Consider the following 5,439-nt stretch of genomic DNA (forward strand, 5'->3'; position numbering starts at 1 on the left):
CGCATTTCGTCGCCCGGATCCGACTTTCCTACGCCGCCGCTGAGTGTCTGATTAAGGTTAACGGGTCCTTGACGGCGCCCCTTCGCTTTAGGAGAGGGGTGCGCCAGGGATGCCCCATGTCCGGCCAGTTATACGCCGTGTGCGTGGAGCCTTTCCTGCGCCTCTTGCGGACGAGGTTGGCGGGACTGGCTCTGCAAGGGCCGGGCGTGGATGTCGTCCTCTCGGCTTACGCCGATGACGTGCTCCTCGCGGTAGAGGATCCCGCTGACCTGCGGAGGATGCGTGAGTGCCAGGAGATTTACTCAGCCGCGTCCTCCGCCAGGATCAACTGGGAGAAATGTTCCGGACTCCTGGTGGGTCAGTGGCGGGTGGACTCCCTGCCGGAGGAGCTCAGGCCTTTTGCCTGGAGCACGACCCATCTCCTCTATCTGGGAGTCTACCTTTGCCCCGACGAGGGAACCTGGCCGGCAAACTGGCAGGAGCTGGAGGCCAAGGTCACCGCTCGCCTAGGGCGCTGGACAGGACTGCTCCGAGTGTTCTCCTACAGGGGTCGAGCGCTAGTCATAAACCAGCTGGTGGCCGCAATGTTGTGGTACCGGCTGGTCACTTTGACCCCTCCCCCTGCGTTTATCGCCAAGATACAGAAGAAGCTGGTGGACTTCTTCTGGAACAACAGGAAGCACTGGGTCTCTGCTGCGGTCCTGAGTCTCCCGCTTGAGGAGGGCGGTCAGTCGTTGGTGTGCGTCAGCGCCCAGCTCGCGACTTTCCGTCTTCAGACCCTGCAGAGATACCTTTACGTCGAGCCCCCTCCTAGGTGGTGTGCTCTGGCGAGGTATTTCTTCCTCCAGCAGCGCGACCTCAATTATGACACCCAGCTCCTGTTTGTGAACTTGGGGGGTGCCAGGACGGCCCTCCGGGAGCTGCCTGTCTTTTACAGGGAACACATCAGGGTCTGTAACAAAGTCTCCACCAAGCGCAGCTCTCCGCCGGCTGGAGTGGCGGCCGTCCTGCAGGAGCCGCTGCTCGGGAATCCGTACCTCCACGGCCGAGGTTTCATGTGGCGGTCGGAAGAGAGGTCTGTGGCTGGTGAGGTGACCAGGGTCAGGGACCTGCTCGAAGGCGGAGGAGCGGGCTGGATGGCGCCAGACACGCTGGCGCGGCGCCTAAACTCTGCCAACGTCCGCCACGCGGCCGATGCCATCGAGTCGCTAAAAACAGCTCTGGGCCCTGACTCCGTTAGGTGCATCGAGGAGGCTCAAGCACGTGGGGAGATCCCGTCCGAACTGACCCCCGTCCAGACGGAATTCCTCATCGGCGCCAAACCCCGGAACCTCCCTCGGGGGGCGGCGCCTCACAACTTGAGCCGCCTCGGGGAAATCCCCTCCGTGCCTTTCAGTTCCGTGCGGAGGAGTTTCCTGTACGGGCTGCTCCTGCACACCCTCAACTTTGCCATCCTCGCCGGCGGTCCGGACACGCCATGGCATACCGTCTTGCCGTCCGGAGGAGGCGGGTGTCCCCGATGGAGGGCACTCTACGCAGGGGTCCTCCCACTATTCATCGGGGACTTGGCCTGGAGGGTGGTGCACGGAGCAGTGCCGTGCAACAAATTTTTAAGCTGGTTCACGGACTCCCAGGCCGCCTGCAATTTCTGCGCTCTGGAGGAGTCCGTGTTCCATGTTTTTCTTGAGTGCACGAGGTTGCAGTCCCTGTTCCATTATTTGAAGGGGCTGCTCCTGAAATTCTGGCTGCACTTCAGTCCCACTCTCCTGATCTTTGGGCACCCTGTGCGGAGGGGAGCGGGTAGGTCCGAAGGCCTCCTCGTAGGACTGCTCCTGGGCACGGCCAAGCGTGCCATCAGCCGGTCCAGGCAACGGGCGGTCGAGGGGGTCGTTCAACCTGACTGCCTGCCTCTCTTCCGCTCTTACATCCGGTCCAGGGTGTCCTTGGAGATGGAGCACGCGGTGTCCACCGGTACGCTCGCGGCCTTCCGCGAGAGGTGGGCACCGGAGGGACTGGAGTGCATCATCACGCCCGGCAACCAAATTTTAATTTGATTTTACGTTGTTTAAGTTTAATTTGTTTTAATTGCCGGTGCTTTTAGTGTCCCCCTTCCCTTTTATAGGGGGCACTGGGGAAAATTGTGATTTTAGTGCAAAAAAAAAAAAAACAAAAATAGAAAAACACAAAAAAAACCAAAAAAGGTGGAAAAAAAAGGGCCTTGTAAATGTCTGGAGTGTCACCCAGGTCGGGTGGCACCGTTTAATGTTTTATGTTTTGCAGGTGAACTCCAAAAAGAGTTTCATGCACAGGGGAGTAACCATGATCAAGAAGGTGGTTTTCCCAGGATGAGGTTAGCCCATTGCACTTCGGGTGTGCTGACGCCTGCGATGTCCCCAAATGCGGGATACTCGACTGCAAAAATTGTGGTAGTGGGGGACTGCGTTTACGCTCTAGCCCCTTCCCTTCGATAGCTCAGTTGGTAGAGCGGAGGACTGTAGTGGAATACTCAGCAAAGTCATCCTTAGGTCGCTGGTTCAATTCTGGCTCGAAGGAGCTAGTGTACTTTTAAAAAACCAAAAAGAGTTTCATGCACAAGGACCCCCAGGTCCCTCTGCACCGCAGCATGTTGTAATTTCTCCCCATTCAAATAATATTCCCTTTACTGTTTTTACTGTTTTTTTCCCAAGGTAGATGACCTCACATTTTCCGACATTATATTCCATCTGCAAAACCTTAGCCCATTCGCTTAACCTATCTAAGTCTCTTTGCAGCCTCTCTGTGTCCTCTACACAACCCGCTTTCCCACTAATCTTTGTGTCTTCTGCACATTTTGTTACACTACACTCTGTCCCCTCTTCCAGGTCATCTATGTATATTGTAAACAGCTGTGGTCCCAGCACCGATCCCTGTGGCACACCACTAACCATCGATTTCCAACTCGAAAAGGACCCAATTATCCCGACTCTCTGCTTTCTCGATCCATGCTAATACATTTCCTCTGACTCCACGTGCCTTTATCTTCTGCAGTAACGTTTTGTGTGGCAACTTATCGAATGCCTTTTGGAAATCTAAATACAACACATCCATCGGTACACCTCTATCCACCATGCCCGTTATATCCTCAAGGAATTCCAGTAAATCAGTTAAACATGATTTCTCCTTCATCGTCCGTGTTGCGTATGCTTGATTGCACTATTCCTATACTGCAGGCGCCACCTTTTTTTTAAACATGATTATATAATTCCACACAGAACAACTTGCATTCTCCAAGTGACGGTCAGCCAGAGGAGTTTCTCAGAGCAAACCATAAGAGAGCCAAGAGATCAGGGGGAGTTAAGCGACAAAGAACACAATTAGCATTCTCAATTCTGAGGAGGTTTTAATGGGAAGTTATATAAGAACATTAGAATTAGGAATAGGAGTAGGCCATACGGCCCCTCGAGCCTGCTCTGCCATTCAATAAGATCATGGTTGATCATCTACCTCAAATCCACTTTGCTGCAATATCCCCATATCCCTTGATTATCCTACAGTCCAAACATCTATCTATGTCAGCCTTGAATATACTCAACAACTCAACATCCACGGGCCTTTGGATTGAGAATTTCAAAGATTCACAACGCTCTGAGTGATGAAATTCATCCTCTTCTCTGTCTTAAATGGCCTACCCCTTATCCTGAAACTATGCGCTCTAGATGTAGACTCTCCAGCCAGGGGAAAGAACCTCTCAGCATCCAACATGTCAACCCCCCTCAGAATCATTTAGCTTTCAATGAGATCTGAATTGCTCATTCTGTGTTTCCAGATTTGGATCTTGAGCAACACGGGCAATAAAACACAACAAAATATTGTGGGCAGGCGGGAGCGGGTGATTAATAAACTGCGGGTAGGCCGCACCGCACGATTTATAAAGTTGGAGAACAGCCTCAAGGCCTGAAAGTGAACCAGTGGCCCGGTCTATGTTCCATCCGACGGCGCCCGTGAGGCTTTTTATTAGTGACAAGCCCGTTACAGACAGCCATCTTGGTGCAGGAAAGAACGACTAGTTCCCCTCGCAGTGCGGCCATCTTGGTACTGGAACGAAGAGTGGGCAGGGATTTCGGGTTCCAGTGACCAGGAGATAAAATCATTGACTCATTGATTTTATTCTCACTCTGCACACAGCGGGTGAAGAACTGAACCTATCCAAAGCAGAGAGAAGGAGAAAACTGGGAGTGCAGGAAAGAAACGTCGGAGATGGTGCAATGGGTTTGGATTTCAGCACAGGGAGGAAGGAGAGTGTGTGGGACGGTGATTTACAGGTTTGGGGGAATAAGAGAGGAATCAATGTTCCATAGAAACGAGAATTGTCTGTTCTGAATTTCTATCCTGTCCTGACAGTGATGTATTTTGAAAACTCCTTTTACAGGGCATTAGAAGGAGAGGATTTAGAGACAGGGAACTCGAACCAAACATCGCGTCAAGAGTCACTCGATTAATCAGGACCTGAATATCGTCGGCCTGTGAATGTGGAAGGAAAAATATTTGTGTGTTCTGTCTGTGAGAATCCTGGAACGTCACGTCCTGAACTGTTCTGTCCTGGAAACTGAAATAAAAACAGAAAATGCTGATAATCTCGGCAGGTCAGGCAGCATCTTTGGAGAGAAACAGTGTTAACGCTTCAGTTTGATGACTGTTCCTCAGAATGCTCTTCAGAAATGTGTTTACAATAAAATTTATAAACTTTTCCTTCAATCCTAAATTGATCTTTGGTCCAAAATCTATAATTCAGTGTCTGAAAGGTTTCACTGATGCACAACACCAATTAGAAAGTGCTGATGAGTACTTGCTGACAATGCTTACTGACTTGTACATTACACACAGCGGCCCCTCCATTATCCACCAGAAAGAAGGGAAATGGCAATTGGTGGAGAATCAATGTCCCAAATGTTGACCCTCCGTCTGGTGCAGCAATCTCCTCGGCAGGGGAATAAAAACATAGAAAGATAGAAAATAGGTGCAGGAGTAGGCCATTCGGCCCTTCGAGCCTGCACCGCCATTCAATGAGTTCATGGCTGAACATGCAACTTCAGTACCCCATTCCTGTTTTCTCGCTTTACACCTTTATCCCCAAAGTAGTAAGGACTACATCTAACTCCTTTTTGACTATATTTAGTGAATTGGCCTCAACAACTTTCTGTGGTAGAGAATTGCACTGGTTCACCACTCTTTGGGTGAAGAAGTTTGTTCTCATCTCGGTCCTAAATGGCTTACCCCTTATCCTTAGACTGTGACCCGTGGTTCTGGACTTCCCCAACATTTTTGAACATTCTTCCTGCATCCAACCTGTTTAAACCCGTCAAAATTTTAAACATTTCTATGAGATCCCCTCTCATTCTTTTGAACTCCAGTGAATACAACCCCAGTTGATCCAGTCTTTCTTGATATGTCAGTCCCGCC

The 5,439-nt window shown here is 50.8% G+C and overlaps 2 non-coding genes across 2 annotated transcripts; both read left to right on the forward strand.

The window, feature by feature from the left end:
• The first annotated feature begins 2,293 nt into the window (after positions 1 to 2,293).
• LOC139235737 (U1 spliceosomal RNA) lies at positions 2,294 to 2,460 on the forward strand. The gene has a single exon (XR_011588497.1). It is a non-coding gene; the product is annotated as a U1 spliceosomal RNA (small nuclear RNA).
• Position 2,461: 1 nt separating this feature from the next.
• On the forward strand, positions 2,462 to 2,553 carry trnay-gua (transfer RNA tyrosine (anticodon GUA)). Its single transcript is given in 2 exon segments — positions 2,462 to 2,498; positions 2,518 to 2,553. It is a non-coding gene; the product is annotated as a tRNA-Tyr (tRNA).
• The last annotated feature ends 2,886 nt before the right edge of the window (positions 2,554 to 5,439 follow it).

The sequence above is a fragment of the Pristiophorus japonicus genome, chromosome 23, assembly GCF_044704955.1.
Source record: "Pristiophorus japonicus isolate sPriJap1 chromosome 23, sPriJap1.hap1, whole genome shotgun sequence".
NCBI classification, from domain to species: Eukaryota; Metazoa; Chordata; class Chondrichthyes; family Pristiophoridae; genus Pristiophorus; species Pristiophorus japonicus.